Below are 25,913 nucleotides of genomic sequence, written 5' to 3' on the forward strand. Positions count from 1 at the left end.
AACTTCACAACCCTTCTTTACGCCGAGTACTTCCGCTTGGAAAATGGTGACTGAGTTTGGTAGACGGATTGAAAGAGAGATGTCAGGATCACTAGAGTATACTCTCGCTCCTACACCGCCGTTCTTTGTAGTTCCGTAGGTATACATATATAGAGATAGTATCCTCCTCACCTACTAAGCCTCTTTTTCATCCAAGTCTAGAGGCAATTCTCACCAAAAAGTGACTATTGAAATCTAATGATAGCCGTATTTATCCAGATAACTATATTCGGTCCCCCACAGCTACTAACCGGGGGGCTGACGATAGTAGAAGGTGGTATTATTTTGCAGATGTTGTAGACCATATTCCAAAGGTGGGCTACTGTCCGTGGCTGTTTACTTCCTTTTATTGTGGATGCTTTTTTTACGAGACGAATTCCAAACCCAGCGCACAACCCTGGGGAAGGTCTACGCTAATAAAGACAAATAATTAGACCATATATACTTTATTAGATCTCTTTTCATTGTTTACAATTCAGTTTGGTATCGATTTCAACTGCCAGGTATTTAGCTGTGTGGGACACAGAAACTGTTGTACATGCTAGTGAAGGAAGATTAAATTGAGGTTATTTTTATAATTTAGAGAAGCAATGAAAGCCAGATTGCCGATACCTGAAGTATTTTCAAAGATCCGTTCTTGATCTATGTATCTACAACACAGTTTCCGAGGCGGCTCTCAATCTTTTCCGAACTCAATACTGTAATCTATATTATTTCAAGGAACATTTTCCAAACTAGAAACCACAACATTAAAAAACTATTTCAATTATAGCTATACTGGATGCAGACTTTGCGCTTAGCCCTTTCTCAAAATTATTTTTAGTCACCTTTCATTATTTTCAGACAATGTGCCTCTCGAAAACTGAAGAAGCATGACATCTTTGTCTGTAAGAATTGGTGGATAAACATATGTACCCTTTTTTTGTAAAAAAGCATACTTGCACGTGCTTTTAACTGATTTGTAGGCTCAATGCTTTCCCAGAAAAAGAAAAGTAATGCGCTCACAGTAATAATCCCACTTAGAGATGTGTAAAAGTTTTTCGGTTCAGCGAATCAATGAAGCGCAAGTTTAACCCTTTTTAAAGTTTTTAGATTTCAATTTTCACAATTGCACACACACCACATACCGAACACATATGTATTACACACACATAAATCAAACAAAAAATAAGGAAATAGTCAAACACGGCTTCGGCTTGTGCTGCTGGTATGAGCACAAAGCCAGCAAGAAATGGCCAGGCCTCGAGCAGCAGAGCAGTCAGTCAAAGGCATTAAACTGGTGTAAGCCCCAACAGTTGTTAATAACAGTAAAGAAGTACAAGTATGTGTGTGTGAGCTGTCAAACCCGCTGCTGCTGCTGCTTCTCCAGCCGCCAGCCTCCAACCCCCATTCTTTTCTTTGCTACAAAGCGTTTGCAGGCAGACGCCAAACTTTTGTTCAGCATCGCCCAAGGGATTTTCGACAAAGTAAAATAAGGCTGCACAATTCCCGCAACTATACAAAAACGATAACAACAACAACAAAAAATCGCCAAAAACACATGTAAAGTTCTTTGAAATTGAAATGGCAGAGTGAACAAATCAGTGACTGACGTGGCGTCGCTGCCGCCAATGAGGCAAAGAAAAGTGAATTTCGCTCAAAAACTCGTCGAAAAAGTGTGGTTGGAGAGCAGAAGTTTCAATTGAATTTTGAAAGGTTTGCATAAGCCCCAAAACGGCAGCCGAAATGCAGCGAAGCGATACAGAAACAAACCGAGCAGACGCACACACACACACACCGCTCATAACTGTTGTTGGTACGCATGTGTGGGTTTGCTGGTGTTGAGTTAAATCGCACTCGTCGGTGTAAATGCGGGTTTATAAGTCAGTTTAATGTCAAACTTTGAACAGCAGTTATTGGTATAGCGCCTAAAAGACGACTATAGCAATGAAAGTTTCGACAGATAAGTGAAAAACTTAAGTTTTCTGTCTTATTTGCGTGTGTATGTGCCTTCGCATGCGCTCATTTGATACATACGCTTGCTGCAGGCTGTTTAACACTTCTGCTTGTTGGCCTTTTCTATCGGTTTTTTGTTCTAAAATCCTTTTTCTTTATTTGAAGAGCTTACAGCTGTTCTACAAGAATTATGGTCAGAAGAAACAATTTATTTTTTAGGCAAAAAGTATACAGTTGGAGGTAAAAAAGGGTTTGCTGCTCACATATACACACACACGAAGTAATAACGGTATATGGTTGTAAAATGACAAGTGTACTGGTTGGAACGAATTTTTGTCGTCTTTACTGCATTTCTCTGCCCCTTTCAACCCTTATTTGCTTTATATTTCTCTGATATTTTTAGCTTGAAAAAATTGCTGAATTTTCGTTTCGTTTTCAAAGTAAAATCAAACTTTTTTTTATTTATTTTGTTGAGTTTTCCCTAGTATTTGGCCAATTGTTAATCATACGCCGTGGCTGACGCAAAACGGATTTTATTTTTCTTATCATCTAATGTGGGATTGAGCCTTACTATTTTGGCATACTTTGTTGATTTTTAAATGCCCCCAGCCAGGTTGATCCAGCCCTTTTTGTACCCCCAACCATAGTGAGACTCCCCTTCCAAACGCTGAGCTTTTGAGAAGCAACCAATCCTCAGCTATAGAGTCAGACCTTAACTAGATACTCTCCAACTGCAACTAAGATAAATTCTTGCCAGTTCGGTCAGGGCTTCGGTGTGTGACTGGGTTATCCATTGCTAGTCGGGGAGGGTTCAGTGGCGAATTTTTGTCAACCATTGATATAACGTGTATTTTTAGTGGTCATAACTCACACATAAATTCAAAGTTGGTTATAATGTTACTCACTAATCTAATCCGTAGGTACAACACAATATGTCTTAAAAGAGGTCTTACACACTTGAATATCGACTGAGTCATGGCTTGAACATATTTAGGATCATGAACTGTCGTTTTCTCAGTTTACTTTATATACTTCACGTCTTTTGCTGATAAATTTTATGATTCCTTCGTCAACTTCTTCTGCTAATCGATGTATGGGTTACCAAGCTGGAGGTTAATCTACGTTTCTAAGTTCTGCCGTCATCACAAGTTATGTCGATTTGCCAAGTTTTGTCGACTTCCCAAGTTATGTCGACTTCCCAAGTTCTGCCGACTTCACAAGTTCTGTCGACTTCCCAAGTTGTGTCGACTTCTCAAGTTCTGTCGACTTCACAAATTCTGTCGACTTCCTAAGTTCTGTCGACTTCCCAAGTTCTGTCGACTTCCCAAGTTCTGTCAGAAGTTCTGTTGACTTCCCAAGTTCTGTCTACTTTACAAGTTCTGTCGACTTCCCAAGTTCTGCCGACTTCACAAGTTCTGTCGAGTTCTTCGACTTCCCAAGTTCTGTCGACTTCCCAAGTTCTGTCGACTTCCCAAGTTCTGTCGACTTCCTAAGGTCTATCGACTTCAGAAGTTCTGTTGACTTCCCAAGTTCTGTCGACTTCACAAGTTCTGTCGACTTCCCAAGTTCTGCCGACTTCCTAAATTGAATATTCATTACTTCACTGTAACTACTATACTCTGAGCTGGTCAAATCTCGTAATGCTATCTCATAAAAAAATATCAAGTGGCGAAGTTCTAAACATGTGCCTCGGATTTTGCAAAACACTATTAATTATTGTCCTAAATACTTCTGTAGAAGTTAGCTCTCTAACACAAACGGATACAACATTACTTACTGGCAACACTGTTACATAATTAAAACATAAATTTCCGGCAGTTTTTCGCAAATACTTAAAACGTCCTCATACAATTGCGGTCTTCTGACACCTCATAAAATAATATTTGACACAAAATGACTTTGTAGACGCATGCAGCATGCGTTACAGGAGTGCACACAAAAAGTACCGTCAATATGTACGCTTTTACGTTGCTACTCTCTGCGTTCGCAACGAATTTCAAAGTGAAAAAAGTGTCGGAAATGACTTTGTAAAGGAATGTAGGGATTGAAATATTTTCATTTGTGGCGAAGTATAGACTAAATTGTTATATTATATATGTATATGCATATGCCATATACAAATATACATGTGTGATTTTTTATGGATTTGTATTCGAGCTGCTTCGTGTGCAGACAATTTTGAAGCAATTGAGGAAATAATATTGTTCTATGTTTCCCAATTTATTTTTAATAACACATGTTGCTGCCACATGAGGTTGCTGCTGCATCATATCTATTTTAGGGAAGCAAGTATATAGAGCCCAAATTCCAATGGAATGGAAACGCTTGTGTTCCTCTGTCGTAGTTCAGTCGGACGCTGGATCAATGCGCCTCGCATGAGCTCAGAAAGCATTGGTCAGCAACCAGCACTTGTGAAATTGCAAAAGCCTTCTGGCACAGAATAGAAGACAAAAAGTCCATGAAAATACTTGCTCACACCGTCATAATGATATATGGCCTAACTATTTACTGTTCCATTGACACTCTTGCGATGAAACTAAAGATTTTGGAGTACGCAACTTGTCTAAGTTACAATGGCGAAGATGAGTTGGAAACATCTAAGCAGTTTCTCCTCCAAAGTCCAGCTTTCGCCAGAATAAAATAGAAGTATTTCTTGATAGATAAAGATAATCTAACCTAACTTAGAGCCACAACAATTTCTCGTACGACCAAAGCTAGTTCAATGATAAAACTACTATTTCCGTATATTTTAGTAGTTAGTACTCGAAATATAATAACACCATTTTTAAATACTAAAGAACTCCAAGTGTTAACGATTTGCTAGCCGAAAAGTGTATTTTGGCATTTTCAATAATTTTTAGTTCAACGAAAATAGTATTTTGAGTTATTTCGCTCCGGAGAACAGCAAGCAAATTTGTCTAAACGCGCTCAAGCGCATTTTTAACTTTTCGAAGAGCAAATGTTTTATATCTGAAAGCATGTCTATATTACTAAACCGTCTATCTGTATTTATTTATACACGAACATTACTAAATTGGGCGGCTATTGCAAGTTTATGCCGTGCCACAATGTGCTGTTAGTCATTTTTATTGGTATTTTTTCAGTTTGCTAGCTGTTGACGCCTTCATTGCCGTTGTCGCGCCCACCCAACACCAAAATGACACCGAAAACCTTTAAAAGTAAAATTAATAAAGTTCAAAATCATAAAAAAAAATAAAAAAAAAAAAAAATTAAAAAAAATTAAAAAAAAATTTAAAACGTATGACTATCAAAACACCAAAACTGCAGGAGAGTGTGCGTGGAGAAGAAATTTTGAAAAACGAGACCAACAAATTTCCCCATAAAAAATATATAAATTTTCAAGCATTTTTTATTTCGTCCACGCACGCGGCATGTAGCCGCCGACAGCCACACCGCGACCGCCACTTGCTGCGATAAATCAAAAAAATGTGGCGGCGATGGAGCACCCGAAAGCGCATGTGTGTGTGTGTATATGTGTATGTATATTATAGCGCATGCATAACTATATTTCTAGTTGTTGGTATTTGCAATTGTTTATTGTTGCTGCAGCTGTTGCATGCACTGCCGTGGCGCCCGCATTCACTGCTGCATATGTGTCTGCATGCATGTGTGTGTGTGCTTTTCCATTTTTATGACGTTCTTTATGCTTTTATTAAGCGTTATTTCATGCATTTATTCTTCGCTTGGCTTGAATTTCAATTTTTGATTTTACTCCATTGTTGTTGTTTTTTGGGGTTTCTGTTGTTAATATTATTTATACTGTAAATAAATTCTAACACATTGTTGTCCATCGTTGACTGCCGCTTAATGTGAGCAATTAAAATATTAGCCCCAAGCACCTTAGCGACTCGCTGCCCCAGGTTGGCCGCGTGCTAAGCCGCAAAGGCGTGTGTTCGACAGCGAAAAAGTTACAACAGCGCCGGGGGCTGCTATGAAAATGTGAGCCGCATGAAAAATAAATGGTTTGATATTAGCGTCAAATGGTGAAAATAAAATATACACAACGACAGACAAACATATGCTATATTTATGCCCATACGGTAGACCTTTGTTGCTGTAGAAGATTTCTTATTTGAAGTTCAAATGTTGGAAAAATCATTAAACGAAATATTTTTTTTTGATTGACTTTATTTCGGTGTCTGTGAAAATTAGTACAGAAGTTTTGCTCATCGGTTATGTCTACACCCTCCGTTATTTTTAAGCGTCAGCCGAGTTCATACATATGTTGGTATATACCGGCCCACACATATATGTATGTATATCATGTTTCTTTTAATATATTATTTGGTTTCACTTAAAATTTACTTCATAATATTAATGAGCTCTTAATTTTCAAATTAGCTTAGTGATGAAATTATTTCGGACTTAGTATACGTTTGGTTAGGTTACGAGGCCGATCTTAACTCGGATCTTGCTTGGAAAGCTTAGAACGCCGGTCCGATATGGTACCTAAAAACTATGTCCTTTGGTGCAGCAAAAGTAAGACTACCGAGCTGTTTCAGCCTCAGTCGTGTAAAGGATGGACAATGTAGCAGAGTGTGCCTAGGTGTTTCCTCCTCACCCTCCTCCACACAACTTTGACAAATTGCGACCGCGAAGATTGCTTACCGATGGATGTCTATAGGAAAAAAAACTTTCTAATATCGGCTATCAATTTATTTGAGCTGTAAGCTCATCAGAAGCGAGTTTGTCGTCACTTCCTGAAAGGGGTATAATTCCTGGCTATATAGTCTCTCTCATGTATCTCATATTATATAATTATCTCATCGTTTTCTAAGAAGTGCTCTTGCTTGCCAGTCGATCCAACTCTGAGCGAATCTCTATTTTAGTAGCCACTCGAACGGACTTATACCAGTTTGCGTGTTCGATTCGCCACTCTCCATCATTGTACGAATGGAAAACAGTTATATCATTCAATACTATAAATGCAATGTTGCCAAATTTCGCAAGCAAACATTGAGATATCCGTATACTATATGTGTCACTTTCTCAGTTTATTTTCAGTGCTTACCAAAATATTTTCTTTCAAATTTCTTCTAGAGAGTTTCTAAATGCTTTGGTTAGGTTAGGTAAATATGCTTATTTCTGGTGAACCCACGTCTCACTTGGATTACTGGAGACGCTTGTGCGTTGTGATGTTAGGAGTAAGTATGGATCAATAAGTCAGTCACAAATCGACAAATCGCCTAGAGCCTGCTACAAATTTGTTAAGGTTTGCTTACATCAATTCTAAACAAAACGTCCATGTTCCATTATAACTTCTCTTCTCAGGCAAGTTGAAGCACAGCTAACCGTAATTTTACCAATTACGTTAGAATAGGAATCCAAAATAAGATCTGAGTTCATTATATTTCATGAGCTCTATAAGTTCTGCTTTAACCACATATTATGGTAGGTAGAAAGGTAGGTAGGTAAGTTGGTTATCTCACGTCACACTTAGGTCTTTAGGATGCCCATTGTGATACCACCCGGACTAAAGTCCCCTCACTCTACTGGCTTCTTTCTTGCTTTTCTCTCTGAGCCACTCTTTGCACCTGCTTCTGATGAAGTTCATCAGCGTGAACAGTTTTTTTCTGAGGAAACTTCGAGACGTCGTCAACCGAGACTCAGACCAATTTATAACATATTTGTTGATTAGATTCTCATACGTGAAAGTATATTATACTATGTAGAAAGGCAATTGTAAGGGTTTGAACTCAACTTTAGCATATTTCTTAGATACGATCTATTGTATAAAGTTGTCAAAATTTCAGATTAATCAAAATTAGCGCTCTCTAGTATTATAAGTTGGATTTTGAGATGATAGTCGGATATTGACCCAACTGATTGTTCTAAAAATCTAAAAACGAGTAGGTACTCCTCAGGGAAATTATCTCATCTAAGAAGCTATAAATTTATTTTCTACCAGAGACTACTTTTTAAACAAGGTAAAGCAAAGACTCTGGATATCCCATAGTCTCTCAGTAAACTGTAAAAAGTCTCATAGTTCGATAACGTGCCCATTTTGTGACCACTAGTGTCTTTAAGACTTTATCATTTTACATTGCTTTCCTGTCGCAGACGAAGTAGAGGAAACTCCAAATGTCTGCACATCACTTACATCGTCTAAAGTGGAAAAAGTTGTTTGTACAAAGTCAATAACAAATAAACATTTGCGTTAACATCACCGCGGCGGTACACGCCTCTTACATTGCTTGTTTGTTTTTTGTTGTTATATTGAGTTTTCTCCAATTTTTTTAATGTGATTGTGGTTGGTCGCTCGTAAAATTTGCTGCTCATTTTAGTGCATTTTTCTGTGGTGTTTCGATGTTTGCACCAGTTGATATGAATTGTTGAAATTTTTTATTGCGCTTAAATATTTTGTAGTGCTTTGGTTTTCGAATACTAACGCAATTTTAAATGCTCTTGATGGCTTTTGGTTGTTTGTGGCTTTGATAGGTGTGTTGTCGCTGTTGTTGTTGTTCTTGTTGTAGTTTTATGTTGCGTGCATCAATGCATGTGTCATGAGTTGGCAAAGCTTTAAATAATTTTTCAGTTCAGTTTGAAGATTCTTAATGATGAAGGTTTGGTTGAAAGAGTGAAGAGACTCATTTCACCTCATCGGAATGTTAGTTTGGTTCCCGCATTATATAAAAAAGGTTCATAATTTGGTTATCTGGTTCCAAGGAATTCTTCGTCTTTGACCTGAAAAGTGAGGTTACAACGACCATGAACTGCAGCAAAACGATTGATTGAAGTGCAACTGAAATTTCTGCATGGAGGGTTATGGATAACCAAAATCCAGCTACTACATATCCGGGGATCCATTGGAAATCAACAGGTCGTCCCAAGTTGGCTAAAGCTCTTGGACTGTAGTTGAACTAGAGATTCAAGAGATGTCAAAAGTAATAAAATACTTCTAGATTCAAACAATATTTGCTGAACTAAATTGAGGATATATATTTCGAGCTGTTTCGGTGAAATGTGTGTGGATATTCTAGTAGAATAATGAGCTGCAGATGGTCTATCGGGATGCGGACTAAGTTCAGGGAATCGAAACTCGGAGTTCAACATTAAGTTCAAGGATGAGCTTAAATTCACTATGTTGAAAGTTGGTTCCAGGATTTGGGTATTCTTTAAGTATGAGGACATACAGACGATACATCGTGACACGGACTAAATTCTCGAAACTCAGAGATCTTGGACAGTTAACAGGGAAATGGCTTGATTGAACTACTACAACTAGGGCGAGGCCAGTCTTTCTGAGTTCAAAGAGCTCACTTACGCTTACGAACGATCTTGGACCTAAAAATTCTTGCGACAGCGCAGATCAAGTTCCCGCGAAGCTCAGCGATCCAGTAGTGCAAGACATGAGGAGAGGCAAGCACACATCCTGTTCCGATTCTACTGATAGCGTGTCAAGTGTACCCTTCATTTGCAGCTCTTAAAAATATACAACTCCACCAACCCAGATTTGTATTAAGTTCAAAGAAACTTGACACTAGCTTATTGTTGAGGAGCGCTGCTTTCGCAACATTAAAAGCTCTTTCTGAGAAAGACTTCTTTTGCAATGATTTTGTGAAATTAAGTGGACTTCGGGGATGAAGAATTCACAAGCTTGTTGTGGACCGCGATTAAGATAAGCAATACTTCGATCTAGGTGCTTTTTGTTTAACTGTAATGCCAACTAACTGTAAGCATTCCATCAAGTATTTTTTTGATTTTGATTTTAACCCCTTTTTCCTGCAAAACATCAAACCGTTAAGTGCTTTCGGCAATAGTCAATAACTATTTGGCACGAAATTCGCTGTCTTCTCGCCACTCCTTCACACCCTGATGTCAGTGATTTCTACGATTTCCCTACTTTCTCACCGGCTTTCACCGAAATGCATTTATTGCATTACAGCGACAAAGCGATTCTTTTATTTGCCAAAATACCAAAAACGAATGAAAACGGATTTTATACAACGAAAAAGCGGCAGCAACAACAACATAAACAATTGCGACAAGCGAAAAATACATACTTTTCAAATAAAATCGAATGAACGCGCTGCGCGGCACGAAAGACAAAGAAGTCAGATGCAAAACGCCAAGGCGCACAACAACAACAACGGCATTAAAATAAAAGCGAAGAAATTACTGAAGTAAAATACATTGCAATTTATTGTCAACAAGTTATGCACCGGCGAAAAGTGCAAATTCATGTTCCGTTGACAATTTCACATAACTTGCCACAACGGCAGCAGCGCGACATTTGCCGCGACCGACGGCGCGGGGTGGGTGCCAGCGGAAAGCGCAGGCGAAGGAAGTGCAACCAGCGAACCGTAGCGCGCCAAAGACACTTTCGCAATGGCAAACACCGCCGCCGCCGCCGCTGATGATGATGATGACAGTTGCGCCACCGCCATCGTCGACTGCGCCGCCACTACCGTTGCGGCCAACACTCGCCCAGCCAGTCAGCCAGCAATGCGCCTCGATTCGATTGTTAACGTCTGCAATGCAAATGTAATTTATTAAATTTGATCTGCTATTTCCGTAATCTGCGCCGCCCGCGCCAGCCCAAGCGCCGGCTTATGCGCTTCCTTTGGCTGATGAAACATTGTTGCAGCGCGCCTTTGTTGCCCGTGTGGCGGAGGCGTGAGACAAATGATGTGTGCCGGTATATGTGCTTATACTATTCATGTATTGGTGGCGGCGGGGCGTTGCGCCAAAAGCAGACACCAAATGTTGCAAGCAAGACGAAAATATGAAATAAGTGAAAATCTCATTTAAAAAACAAAGCGCAGGGTTGCATTGCGCTATTGAGAAATGTGTAAATTTTTATTGGAAAATTGTGTATCGGAAATGAAGTTTAATGCAATGACAAAAGCACTTTGTCGACACCACTTTGCCGTGAAATGCAAACATAACGACATAATAAGGCAGACAGCTGCGTAACGGTATAAAATATTATTCGCGTATAATTTTACAGACTTGCCGCGCGGCATGGTTTGGGTGGACAACTGAACTTACAGAGCTTTTGACTTTAGTTGCAGAGGCAAAGTTGTTGAAGCTTTATTAAATTTCAAGCAATTTAAAAATAACTGTGAATTCGGGTCTGTTCGATAATGACAGCCAGGAAGATAGCATGAACATTGCAAAGAAGCTTGCGAATCTTGCTAAGAAGACGCTCTGAAGACGAAATGTCCGAGTATATTTGAAAGAATTGTCGGAGTCGAAACGCTGCTTCTAAACTTTGGGCTCTATAAGCCTCTTTTAAGGTCTCCTGAAGGCTACTCAATATAGATTGAATTTTAGAACTTTGGTCTGAGATCCTCTTTAAGTAGTCTGAAGGTCTCTTTAAGATTGAATTATACAATTTGGTTTGAGAGTCTATATAACGCTGAATGTTTTTTTAAGGCTGATCCATAAAGATTTAATTATAGAACTTTAGCCTCAGAGTCACTTTTTATGTTTTCACTGTTCAATATAGATTGAATTTTGCTCTGAGAGCCTCTTTAAGACTAATCAATATAGTTTACCAACACAGCTGTTTAACTCGATCGAAACTCCTTTCAAAATCAGCCGCCTGAACCAAGCATTGTATGGACTTTATAGTCATATACAGGTACCTCAAACTTTCGTTAGATGTTTGACCAAGCCTCTGCTAACTTTTGAGCTTTGTGTACTAAATTTTTTCAGAAGCAGCGGACCCTACATGCTTAAACCATCCTTTAAACATAGGAGAAACTTGAATGCGAATTTGTATTGTGCTAGACATACTCTCAGAGAATTTCCATCTTTTGCAAAGCGATGACTGTTCTTAGAGAGGAGTGCTGAAATCGGTCGGCACTGATTTCAGTTTCCACAGAGTAGAATAGAGGGCAGCTGAGTTGCTCTTACGACAGCAACTCTTCGAAAATATTCATGCTCAAGCATATACCTCATTAAATCAATCAGATCTGACGGCTGAGGTCATAAAAATTTCTTGTTTTACCGGTACACAATTCATCATATCAAACAGATGGGAAGTTTGAAAAGTTCGAGTTTCTGTTTAGACATCTAAACCGTTTATATTATACTCCCCAGGTATCGATAGGACTTGAATCAACTATTTTGTGTAGACCTCAACGATCAAGCTCTCGCTTTCGACGACTTAAACTCTATTTTGGATGCCATACATAGGTAAATATTTTACACAGTCATCATCGAGGGATAAAAATTAAAAAAATGTGCCGTATTCTTATAAAAGAGACGAAGCTCCGTCGAGCTTGTGGGACTGGTGGCCGAAATAGGTGAAGACAATATTTTCATCAAAACATTCTCTGAAACTTTTCGAGAAGTTATCTTTGTTGGATATACCTACCGGAGACTATTTTTCAAAACTCCAGGATTGGGATTCTTTTTAAAACAAGTGGGTACAATTCAAGTTGTTTTGACCTTTTCCCTCTCATACAAATGTCTTTTATTTCTGTAATGACAATCTGGAAGTAACGTGGATGCAACCACAACTGATTTAGATTTGAATAAACCACTTCCCAACCGTTGAAAGATCTCTTGCTTAATAAACTGAGTCACATTCTAAATTCCGAAAATTAGGTCAACTCAATGCACACCCAGTAAAAAGTGTATATCACACGCTCCATTCACACATCAGCGATGAATTGTTGAGGCTTCTCCGCTGCCTTCTTTATTGCACAACAATAGCTATTCAAAGGCATAAAGAAAATTCTTGAAAATATTGTTTCCATTGACACACTACCGAAAACAATGCAGATACAGATATACAAAACTACACAGAACCGTTATATTTGAATGAAAATCTCAGCCGAGCAATGAAGTTGCAATCTGGACGATTGCTAATGAAGAGCGTTCTCAACTCTTTCAACACTTAGCTCGACCAACATAAATACTCAGAAGATTATGTTATTTTTTATTGGACATTTGTAAATAAACTTATGAGTATAAGTATATTTGTTTGTTTTTGAAGTATTATTAGAAACATTTTGTCTGCTAGGGCAGCTAACGGTTTAGCAAGAACAAGAAATGGCGCAAGACTGCTACACAGATGCTCCAAACGACAAGTGTTTTTGTGATGGGCTGGCGTGACAAAAGGGCAAAGTCACTGGAGTAGGCAGGCAAAAGGTGGCGAGCTGTAAAAAATTATGTGTTGTGGATGTGCACATTAGGGTGAGACTGAAATGTGGGAAGAGAAAATTTTAGCCTAAGAATTAATTTTATATTCGAAGTATCAACACAAGTTTGGAAAAAGTTTAGGACTCAATTGGACAAGGTTAAGACTTGTGGCAGCGGAGCATATCACAGAATCGCTATATAATCAAGCATTTATACAAAATTGGTGAAGAATTCATTATTTCTGGTGTCTTTGTATCGGGATCTAAAAATTTTATTTCCTTGTAAAATTCATCAGTAACTCATTCAGGTCCACCTACTCATCTATTTATTTCTGGCTTGGAGACAGGTTAAAGTTACTTTCATTCCGAAGGCTAGTAAGAAATCGTATGTATCGACCAAGAATTTTAGACCCAATAGCCTCTCCTCTTTCCTAAAAACCTTAGAGTGATTGACTGATCTGCTCCTAAAAAAATCGACTTTCAAAGGCACAGCATGCCTATTGCAAAGGTGGGTTAGTGGAGACCACTTCTTTCCTGGCTCCAAAGGACCACAATGAACAAAGACTTTGCTGCGTGGACCCTCCTTGATATTGAGAGAGCATTCAACAATATTCTGCCGGAAGCGGTCATTATAGCTTTGAGCGGTTTGAGGTTGAACAGCACATTAAGCATTTCATCTTCAAACTTATCTGCGATAGAACCATCGTTGAGGAATGACTCTGTGCGCAGGAGTAACCCACAGCAGGGAGTTCTCTCGTCACTTATTTGGATCATGGATCATGGTTGTCAACGAACGTCTGGAAAAGAGGGATAATCGGCTGTCGGGTGATTGCCTATGTGGACGATGTAGCGCTTATGTTTGTGGTCAGTGGAATATAGTGAACTCAAGGATACCTTAGTATCGTAAGCAACTCGGCTGTTAAAAACGGCCTTTCCATAAATCCTAGCAGGATCGAACTGGTCTTATTAACTAGGAAGTATAAATCGCCGGAGGCACAAATGAACAAATGGACGGGTAGGAGCTCCTTTGGGTTTCTGTGACTCACTACTGATCTGTTGGGCCTCAGACCAAATCTCTTTCTGTTCCAGGGTAAAATGCAGCATATTTCAGAGCACCAAGCCAGAAAAATTATTTATTTTTTTTGGCCCACCCTAATATATACATATAAACACGTAAATCTCTTTCAGGTCACTTTTTATGTGCCATTAATTTTCCTCACACATTTTTGCTTGCGGTTTTTATGAAAACTTCAACAAATTTACAAGCTGCCATAAGAAATACTATTTTCATTGTAAATTTATTGTTTTTATTGGATTAATTTTTCATGCCGCAAATTTGAAACAGTCAAATGTCATTGAGCTGGCGCTGTGTGGCTGCTGCGTATATGATTTTTATGTGTTGAAAATGTATGCTAATTTATTTTACAAGCATTAGCCTGCTACTAAATTGCTGCTGAACGCTTTGATCGAAAACTATGACAACTTGTTGTTGCTATTACGTAAGTATATGCGCCTAACTCCAGCGAGCCACATGCGGTGGCATTAGGTTGAAACGGATTACCTGTGTTAAAGGTTGCGCTTTTGTGTTCAAATAAAAAAAAAAAATTATTAATAATATTTCTTTGTTTATAATTTACTAGTGTGTGCTTTGCGCGCCATTAAATAATAAATTAGCTAACAAATTTTTGAGAAATCAATACGCGGCACAAGTTATGAAATATTTGGCTTATGATTTTTATGATTTTTCATGGGCAAAATGTCAAACGAAATTGGTGGCTCATTTATTTTGCTTTATCCAACGAGTTAATGCCATGCAGCATCATTTATTTTAAATTAGAAAAAATTAATAATAAAAATTGTATTGAATGGATTTCCAGCGAAACTTCGGGCAGACAATAAGTGCGTGGCTTTGCGGCAGACGAGTATGGATTTTGTTGTATGACAAGCTGCGTAGTCTGAAATCGATATTCTTAATCTGAGTCAATGTCAGTGCTGTGACAATAGACAATGTCGCATTGCGGGCAGAGTTGCCAGCGCTGTTTAAAATTATAATAAAATGGGTATGCATAAATTCCAGAAGTGTGGCTTAAGCAATTTTTGTGGGTAAAATTTTTGCTGAAGTAGACGTTAACAAGAGAACTGAAGCCGCTCGATCCTCCCAGCCGACATCGATTCGCTCTATGGGCTCTTTAAAAATTGCATGAACCTGCGATGTTTTCGAGCTAAATTTTTTTCAGCGATGAGCCTCATTTCTAGCTCAGTGAGTATATAAACAAGCAAAATTGCCGCATTTGAGACGCAGAGCAAACTGAAGAGATACAAGAGGTGCTATTTCATGCAGAAGAACAACAGTTTGGTGTGGTTTGTGTGCTGATGGAATCATCGATCCATATTTCTTCAAACATGATGCCGGTGAGTACTTAAACGCCAATGGAGACTGTTATCGCGACATGATAACTGACTATTTGATGAATGTAATTGAAGCTCGTATTCTTGGCGACATTTGGCTACAACAAGACGGTGCTATTTTCCACATATCGCATCCATCAATGGATTTATCAAGGGATCACTTCGGTGGGCAGTTAATTTCACTTTTTCGGCCCGTCTATTGGCCGACCAAGATCGTGTGAAATCACACCGTTAGACTTTTTTCTGTGGGCATATTTAAAGTCTAAAGTACATATGTATGTATATGCGGACAATCCCGCTTCGATTCAGATTTTGGAGCAAAATATCATGCGTGTCATCGCCAGTTACCAGTCGAAATGCATATAATTTCGTCTGTCTTGGTATCAGTATTAACATCACCAACAATATCAGCCTTGAAATCCAACGCAGAATCACTCTGGCCAACTAGTGCTTCTTCGGACTGAGCAGGGCATTGAAAAATAAAGTCCTCTCCCGACGAACAACCAAACTCTGCAAGCCTTTCATTATTGCCGTTTTGCTATATGGAGCAGATGGACAATGACATCATCTGATGAGTCGGGCTTAGGAATGTTCGGGAGAAGGGTTTTTGTTCGATTTATTGCGCTTTGTGGCAACACGGAATGATAAGCTGTAAGAGGAAGAAGATAAGCGCCAATAAAAGGGAAGTCAGGCTATAGATATATAAGGGAACAAAAATCGGGCTGAGAACGAATGGATGGATGAGGGACGCAATCGACGTCACTTCCCACTTTCCTCAAAGTCTGCTTAAAGCAATTGATAATGTGGAAATACTTTAGGTCTTAGAAATGCACTTATACATATAGAATGTATCACAAAATGACTAAGGGGTAATGTGGATGGTCGGTAAAACAAAACGAGTCTGGAACGGTTATGCGATATCCGATTGCGTACACAACCTTCTTTCCGATATTCGATTGAGCTGGCAACCCTAACCCCCGGCAACTATGCAACAAAATCACTCATTAGCTCACATTTATTGATAAAAAGCTCGTTTGTCTAGGTTTCGCATTCACAACAGCACTCGTATTTCCCAACAACTTTGTCGGTATGCGCGCCGTCAGCACTGGGGCTGTCTAGCGTGCGCTGATAATGGAAACATTAATATTATTGCCTGTGTGGCGGCTGCGCATCTTTCGCGCCGTCAACAGCTGCCACATGGCACGGCGCGCCAACAGTCTTTTCCAGCTCACTCGCTGCGCATCATTTATGAATGCTTTTAGTGATTTTTATTGTTTTCATTTCACGTACTTTTCGATATCGACAAAAATTGCTGACAATTTATAATTGAGTCGCCTTTGCATGGCCGCTGCGCAACGATTGGCTTTGGCTTTGGCGGACTTGACTCGGCGATAGATGGTTTTTTAACAGCCTTGATTTTGGTAATAGAATCACCACGACTGGAGGGCAGGCGGGCTGGCGGGCTGGCGGGACGGTGGTGTTGCGCCAAATATAAGTGAAACCGAAGCTCCAATATCAAGGCAGTCAAGGCTGCTGGCGAAGCATCGCTGCCCTGGTCGTAATATGAAGGCATAAGACCATTAAAAACGTTAATATTTTTTAAGGTTTGTATTTTATTACTGTTATTATGAAAAAATTATGTCTTCGCTGGTATTTCCATCAAATAAAAACCTACAAAGAAATATGATAGATTTGATTGTGCTTGAGTTGCTCATTCAGCTGCTTGTCCGGCTGCTCGTCCTGATTTCAAACAGTTTTTATGGCCGTTAGTTGAACCTGTTCGTTTGACGTTGTCATAGTGAATGTCACCGTTAGTGTTTTTCCCTTTTTTACTGATTTTATTATAGTCTTTTGCTGTGTGTTGGTGTGTCTTCAATTTGATATATGGCTTTCACCGAAAAATTTGTTAACGAATCGGTAATTGGAGTTAACAAGGCGCTACGGTTTTATGCTGTGCAGACATAACATTAGCACATGAGCATAACTGCTTACCATGATTTTCGGGAATAATCAATTTTTTTAATCGGTCATAAACTCGAGTGTAATTTTGAGCTAATGGTTTAGTCATGTTGATTTTCGGTAATTTTAGGGCAATAAAAATACAAATAAAATTTGGGAATCAAAAATGTCTTATGCTACTCGATTTAGGATTTACAATTTGGGTAATAATATAATTATGGAAAACTTCTGTCGCTTACACCATTATAAAAGAAATAAATCTTATTTGTGTCCATTAAGGTAAGCACTTTGGTCGGTTAATTATGCGCCATTCTTTATAGTGGACTTAGAAAGTTTATATTTTTCCTTTACCATCCAAACTTCGATCTATGTCAATCTAAAAGATTGCATTACTTCAATTGTTAAGCCGACAAAGTCTGTCTTCCGTCATTTGTTACTGAATACTTTAGCAAATCAGTGCTGTTATAAGCTTGTTCGATTCACTATTCTAAAGAGAGTCAAGTCTAAGTCTGAAACTACAGAATTTCTCTTCAAAGGGTTCTGATCTGTGGCTCTTTTGGTTTGACTTGCCCTGACTACTTGAACGCTTTAAGGTTTCTTTAGTTGATCGCTCAGTTCACCTTTCGAAATAACTAGATCTACTTCTTAGGCTTAGCTCCCTTCTGGTTTTGCTGCCATTTATATCAGTTCCTTGATTAGACAGTCTCTCAGACTTTTCGTTGTCCCTAGAAGCTGATTCTGATTTTCTGATTTTTCCGGAAGCGATATCAGTTTTTTGATAAGACAAGCTCTCCCATTTTTTGTTGTCCCTTGATTATCTGTTTAGATATTATTTCGTCGAGGAGACGGTTTATTCGGCTTCCTGATTGCTTCTAGTCTTGCTTATGTCTACCTACTTTCCGGGTTTTCCGGAATCGATATGAAATCCTTGAGTAGACGATATCTTTGATTTCTTTCTGATAAATTTCTTAAGAAGGCTGGCTTCCCGATTTCTTGTAGCCCACAGAGCTTCCGTTTAGACTGATCTCCTTTCACATTTGAGTAGAAAAAGGCCTTACGACAGTCCTAATTAATTATTAATGTTCTTTCAACGAGTCTTAAGTGACTGAGCCACAACATTAAAGACTTTCTAACAACCTCATAAGTTCTCTCTATTTTCCATTTTATATCCAAACCCTCGTTAAGACATTATACAGATTTGAAAGCACACGAATCGCAGTCAATAAACTACAAACTACACTCGCTGCCATCATTAAAAGCTCAACTAGACTGCTCTTCGAAATGCAAATAAGTAACCAAATGTGACGAATTCACAATGACTCAGTCCGCTGCGGCAAGCAGCCGTCATAAAGATATGTTTTAACACCAAGTCTTTTATTTCCTCAATACAAATACAGAGACCGCTGTATGCGCTTCACGGCTGCCCTACCTGTGACCTTCAAGCCATAGAACTCAGTGCACTTTGACCGTTTTAACTGGCGAAATCTTTTGACTCCTGCCGTGTGGAAACCAATTGGCTGCACCTTTCCCAAACTTTCTCTTTCGGCTGCAATTCGCATTGTTACAGTCGAATTCGTACAAGCAAATGGCACGTCTACTCATCCTTCTAAGACAAGCTTAAGCAAATAGAACTTTAGGTATTAAGTAAGCCGCCGAAGAGTCTTCGCGCATATTGAACACAATAACAAGCTCTACAACAATATTTGAAATGTAGAAAAAGTAAATAAATTTAATTTTAATTCGATTGGAATAGGGTTCACAACCACAACCGACAAAATATGCCAGCAACCGCAAGATCCAATAAACTGGCGCGCCAAGTAATATGGAGAGAGGATGAGGTGAGGCAGCGTGGGTTGGTTGCAGGCTAAAACAGAGCACAGAAGTATCTACATTACTGCTGCTGAGCAGTTTGTTGGCTGTCGAACGCACCGCATGCTGTGGCCATTGGCCAAGAAGTAGCTTGGCCGAGGCGGTGCGTGGCAGGCCAGCTGACCGAGGAGCCTAACTGGGTGCTGCGGAATGTGCGTAGCGTTCGAAAATGAATTATTATTGATAAACCTAAAGTTTTTAGTACACACGGCAAGCTGGCAAGCTATCAAGCTGAGGCGAGGCATAAGGAACGAAATCAAGAAGATTCAAGTTGACCGGCAGCACAACAGTCCAACCGCCCGACAACTCGTTGTAAACGCGGCAGATCGCAAGCCTTACAGCCACCCAACCAACTGGACAACAATAACAATAAGCGCCTGCAATATGCCAAGAAATGACTGAGTCCAAGACCCAGACCAAGGGTTCTCTAAAGCACATAAAATCAAGTGGTGTGCTGATTGGTTTGGATTGTTGTTGATGTTGCCAGCTGAATGTGGCATACTACGTTGTGCCACCAAGGCATGAGATAACAACAACAATACGATTTTTGGTAGCTGAGGAAAGTCGAAGACCGCAGAGCAGCATGTCCAGTCCGTAAGTGGTGTAAGTAAGCAGCGAGAGAAGAGAAGACGTCGATAAACCAAACAAACAAACGCCATAAAAATCAGTCAGAAAAGTACACGCAGCAACCAAGAAATGAATTCGTTCGAGCGAAATCGATTTATGAACTGATTTATTGGAGGGCGGCTTACGAATTCATAAATCAAAATTCAGCAGAAAGGCAAGCGGGCAGCAAGGCAGTGGCACGGTAGTGAGCCAAAGGAGGTGGCTAAAGCGAAGAAGCTGCCAAAAAGGCCAAAAAATATAAGCAACACACACATACACATATGTATGTATATTTTTGTGTGATTTTAAAATAGAGTAGATTTGCAAACAACAATAGCAATAAAATTTTGGAGCACTACTTATGTATGTAGAGCAGCAGCGTGTAGTACACAAAATCAACAACATGGCATTAAATTAATTTTTTTCTAATAAATATATATTTTACGCACTCACTTGTGCTGCTCGCTGCGCTTTTTAATATTTTTTAATGAGATTGTGTTTTTGTTTTCTTTTTATTTTTATATGCCTGCTTTCCTTTCTCCTTTGTGGGTGTTGCCTGCCACCATTGTCTGCTGGGTGGGTGTTTACGCTTCTATGATTTTTTGGAATTTTTTGTGCGTATTTAATTTCGAAAATTGTACAAGCTTATTTGTCGGTTTATCCAATTTAAGCTTTTTAATTTTCCATCACAGCCTTTGAACATTAAAAGAAATATTGTTCACTTTGTGCAATCAACTGTGAATTTTTAATAAGCAGTTAATCTAAGGCGTTCAATGAAGTTCAAAGCGCGAATTTGCTGAACAGCAATTTTTTAGAAAGCAAAGTGCCAGCTGCAAGTGATGTGAAAGCTTGCGAAGGCAGCAAAAAATTAACGTTATTATTACTTTTTTTCCAATAATAAGGTCGCATGTACTCAGTCGCTCAAAAGATTTGGTGAAAGAAAAAGCTTTAAAGCACTACTAGTTTCTTGGTTACGTGTAAAAAATAAAACATTCAAATGTATGTGCTTAATTAAAATGTAGTAGCAAAAAAATCGTTTTAAATTTTTATGAATCCCGAGATTTCGGGATTTTCGTAATTTATATAATACGATAATTAAATATTTATCATAATCATAAATTAATTATAAAAAATTCTAGATTAATTTTCAAGTAACCCGAAATTTCGGAACTAAAAATTTTCGGGATTTAATGACCCAATTTGCTAATATTTATACAAAAATTACTTCTTAATGAAAACTTTTATTTGTGACTACTAAAATTGGTAAAGAAAGTTCTGTTCTAATACTTTTTATCCAATAAATGCCTTTTATGTTTTGAAACCAAATTTTTGACTGAATATCTTAATGCCATACACTAATTTTGAACCATAGCAAAAATGAAGCTAATTTCCTAATTTATTGAAAAACTACAAAAAATATAAAATTTTTAGTCTTAAACTATAGTTAGTACCGAAAAAAATTCGGGATTCATTTTCTAGAATCCCGAAATTTCGGGATTATAATTATTTTAAGTATTTTATAATACAATAAGTAAATATCTATCTCAAAAATTCTTATTGTAAGTATTAAAATTAGCAATAAATTTTTAGGCAGAATACGTTTTATCCACGCCCTAACGTTCAATCATAGCAAAAATTAAGGTAGTTTTAAGCTTATTTCTACAAATCTTGGAAAAATTCATAATGTCCTACAATTTCAAGTACTGAACTAAGATTAGGTAGCGAAGAAAAATCGGGAGTAATTTTCAAGTATCCCGAAATTTCGGGACTGAAACTACTTTCTGCATTTTATAATCTAATTAGATTATATTCAATTCTAAATTCAGATTAGCTATAAGAAATTTCGGTATTGTATTTTGAATTAATTTTCAAGAACTCCGAACTTTCGGGATTGTAATTATTTTCGGTATTTTATGATCGAATTAGCTGATATTCAACTATTAAGTTCATATTATACTGAAACTAGCAAAACTGTCGCTTTCAAAGCTGGTTGGTCCTTGTTCGAGGATAAGATTAAACAATTTTTATATGATCCAGGCTGACCTCTTCTAATTTTTACCCTACTTTTGAATAAATGCCAAAATAGATTACTTAGAAGACCATAATTTCTTCAAACACTGGAAAAAACTTAATATTTCAATTCTAAATTAACATGACGTATCAAATAAATTCGGGATTATTTTTCAGTTATCCCGAAATTTCGGGATTGTAAATATTTTCGGTAAAAGAATTGAATAGTTATAAACCCAAATTTCTTAAAAACTTCAAAAATTATTAAATATATTCGGGATTATTTTTCAGTGATCCCGAAATTTTGGGATTGAAATTGTCTCCGGTATTGCTTGTTTCAAGACGTTACGCATATAAAATTAGCTCAGATTGTAATAGGAACTAATAAAAATTTCTGGTACAAAATTGGTCACGGAAAAGAAGCTCTAGTAATCTAGCGAGACTAATTCCTGACCTTCTCCAGATCATACGAAATACGAAAAGTCTTTTTCGACTACCCAATATTTCACAACTGTCCATCGTTGGTTTCTTCTAACTACGAAAGCATCAAGTGGCAATTCTTTTCTTAGAAGTTTTCTTAGTAGTTCCCGATTTTGAACTCAATTAGACAACCTTCTTGAAGAAAACTTAAAATTTTATACGAAAATCTTGCAATAGCACCACATGAGCCACTACTGAACTATCTCAACGTGTCAGCAAGCAACCGTTAGACCGACATTTTACATCTTTTCGTCACCATAAAAAGTATTCAATAATGAACTACCGTTAAACTGCTGCTGACTGCCAAAAAAACTGTAAAATTTATAGGCGAAAGAGCAGGCCAAAGCGGAATGAAAAGCGTGTAGGTTAAAGAAAGAACTTTCACGGCGTGGAATATGCATATATCCGAAGACATGTCTACTAAAATTTAAACAAAGTGTGGCTTTTATGACATTTTACAAGCAAAATAAAAATTTCGGAATTAATGATGAGTTTTTTGGAGGACAGCTCATAAAAAAGAGCTAATGCACAGGTTCAGCTAAAATAGTTGCTATAAAAGTCTTAACTAGAATGTAAGTGCAAAATTAAAATATATTTTTTTATTTTTGTTTTTTAGGTCTTTCACTCAATATATTTACCTTTGTTAGGCCCTGCTAATCCATTAGCATTTTACGACGCCCAAAAGGCAGCCAATTTTTATTTAATTTTTTATATTTTTTTTATATTTTTACAATCTTTGTAAGCCTATATATTTTAGTTTTGATTGATTTGCGCAAGCGCATGCAAAGAAAAGAATTTGTAAATTAATTTAAATTGTATTTATGCAAATTTTGTCTATTCATTGTAAGACGAAATTTGTTTATTTCAAAAGAAACTCAAAATCATCGTCGTTGAAAGGTCGCTCTAATTGTTTTAGTGCTTCCACAGGCATACAAGCCTCGTATATAATTTTGGCTGAGTGCTGATCAAATCTATTGCTATTTATTTTCGCTAATGGAATTAGTTTTTTTTTTGTGGCCTTTTGATTCGCATATGTAGAATAGGCTTGAGGCATTGTGTGATTTGCCTCGTAGCTCTGTGTTTAAGTACTGGAGTATTAAAGCTTTGGATTCCGGCTCAAGTTTATTTTTGTTCGCGGCAGAGTGATGACCCGGCTATGCCAATGAATAAGCTGAAATCGGTGGTAGTTAACATAGCAACCGTAATGCAAATCAGTCAAAATTCAAATGAAAGTTTCGATACGAGCTCAGACAGAGAGCGCGTTTCGTAAATTTGAACAATATTGAGAGAAATCTCCGGTTATATTCCTATCTTTCATATAAAAAAGCATTTCATGGCTGCCAACTATTTCATAAACCGGCTGCGAATTTCAAGTGCGAGTGAAAGAAAAAGTAGACATTACGCCTCACTTTCCTTTTTTACTACCTTTAAGGAGAACATTTCTAATCAAATAAATAATTCAGTGGCTGTCTTTGATTCTGAGTGGCTGTTTCTCAATATTTATCGTTGACTCTGAGTGATTTTGTCTGCTTACCCGGGAGCTCCCTGTTTCTCAATGGTTTTCTTAAGGTCTAAGGTTCACAATTCTCTCTGGTTCCCTCTCTTAAGTGATTTTCAGTTGACCTCCTTTATCCTCAATGCCTCTTTCTGTTTTTCAATGGTTCTCCCTGATGCTCAGTTGGTTTCAGGGGCTGTCCGTGGTTTTCTTTCTGAGGTGGTTCTCTCTGGTTTTAAGTAGCTTTCTTGGTTCGCAGTGGTTCTCTCTGCTTCTCAATGGTTCCCAGTGATTCCACCTAGTTCCCTTTGTGATGGAATTTTCTTTGGTTTTTAGTGGCTCTTCTTGGTTCTCAGTGACTCCACTTTTTCCTCAATTGATAATGCTGCCTGGTTCCTTGGGGTTTCTGGTGGCATTTCCTGTTTCTCCTTCGCTCTCAGACATTTAACGCAAAAAATGAAAAATTATGCTGTAAAAACTCCAAAACTACGCATGCCACCCAACGACTACCAAAGTAGCTGAAGCTGCGGTAAAAACGCTCTGGTGCCCACTCAAAATTTAGGTGTGGACAATGAAGATTTATTATACATGACTTCCAATTTACGACGCGCTGCAGCGTTTTGCTTTTGCTTGTCGCTTGTGTCTCGCTTGATTTTAGTTTTTACAAATTTTTGAGCTTTTTATTACTACACCGCTCTCCACGCACAACAACAAGCCGCAACAACTTGTTTTAAGTGCTGCTCGCGCGCACTGAGACACTAAAATTAATATGTGTTTGATTTTATAATCACTAAATTATGCAAATGGCGCATCGTTAAGTTAAAAAGCTTACACCGAATTTGATTTCGAATTATGTGTTGTTTGTATGTTCGTTTGTTGTTATCGCCATTAAACGCTTTTTAAGAGACGCGCATGACAAATTCTTTTCAAATCGTGAAATCTTTTGGGCAATTCAAAGAAAAATACTTTTGAATTAAAAACTTTTTTCTTAGCTTATGCGTTTGTTGTGGCTTTCGAAACAGTTATTTATGAAACAATTGCCCCTGATTAGCTCGAACATTTCTGTGTGCTGGCGGACCTTCGTGGAATAACGCGCTTAACTAATAGCGGCTGTCGGCTCGAGCTCAACAAACCATTCATCTAATTATTGAAATATTTACTAAATTATACAAGCCTACGATTTTATTGGATGACGTTTTCTAATAACGGTATGCTGGCATGAATCAGTTAGTGGAGACGTCGGTATGTCAAGCAAAGCGCGTAAAAGTACAATTTGGTCTTAGTCAAGCAATAGTTCCTTCTTTCAATTCGTATGCCAGATGCAATATGAATGTATGTTTTATAAAAAAAAAAAATATATTTTATAAAAATAAATATATTGGAAGTTTAGTTAAGTTCAGTTTAGTTAAGTTCAGTCCATTTTAAAGTCTCATGAATCATAGAAGGCCAATAATGATGTTCCAGAACTGTTTTAGGCATCAGTATTGCCTTTCAGTTCAGCTCAGCCACTTCTCACTAAAGCTTTTTGGTATTTTTCATTTATTTGTGTCAGTCTTTAACAAACTTTCCGTCACAGTTCTCACTCCTCTTTATTTTTTTAACATTTTTTTTATAACTGAGACTATAAAAAAGGACTAAAGAGGGGGCCGTCTATATTCAAACATAAGCCTAGTTTTCGAATCCCTTGTTCACAATTCCCTCTGGTCCCCTTTCTTAAGTTATTTTCTCCCCTTGATCCTCAGTTTCTCTCTTTGTTTTTCATTGGTTCTTTTTACCTGGTTATTTTTGGGTTGTCTCCTTAGTTCTCAGTGGATTCACTTGTTTTTCATTTCGTTCTCGGTATTTTGGCCTGGTTCCCTGGGTTTTCCTGTATCCTCCCTGACTCTCCTGATTCTCACTGGTTCTCAGTCGCTGTTCTTAGTCTCACTGTTTCTGAATGGCTCTTCTGGTTCAGTGATTCTGTCCCTGATCTTCACTGGGTCTCAGTGGATATCCCT

General features: G+C 38.0%; 1 long non-coding RNA gene across 1 annotated transcript in view; it reads right to left on the reverse strand.

Annotated features, from left to right (window-relative positions):
- LOC126761296 (uncharacterized) overlaps window positions 1-25,913 on the reverse strand; it is a 159,117-nt gene that overhangs the window by 63,895 nt on the left and 69,309 nt on the right. The gene's annotated exons all lie outside the window — the stretch shown is intronic.

Source organism: Bactrocera neohumeralis, chromosome 6 (assembly GCF_024586455.1).
Source record: "Bactrocera neohumeralis isolate Rockhampton chromosome 6, APGP_CSIRO_Bneo_wtdbg2-racon-allhic-juicebox.fasta_v2, whole genome shotgun sequence".
Lineage (NCBI taxonomy): Eukaryota > Metazoa > Arthropoda > Insecta > Diptera > Tephritidae > Bactrocera > Bactrocera neohumeralis.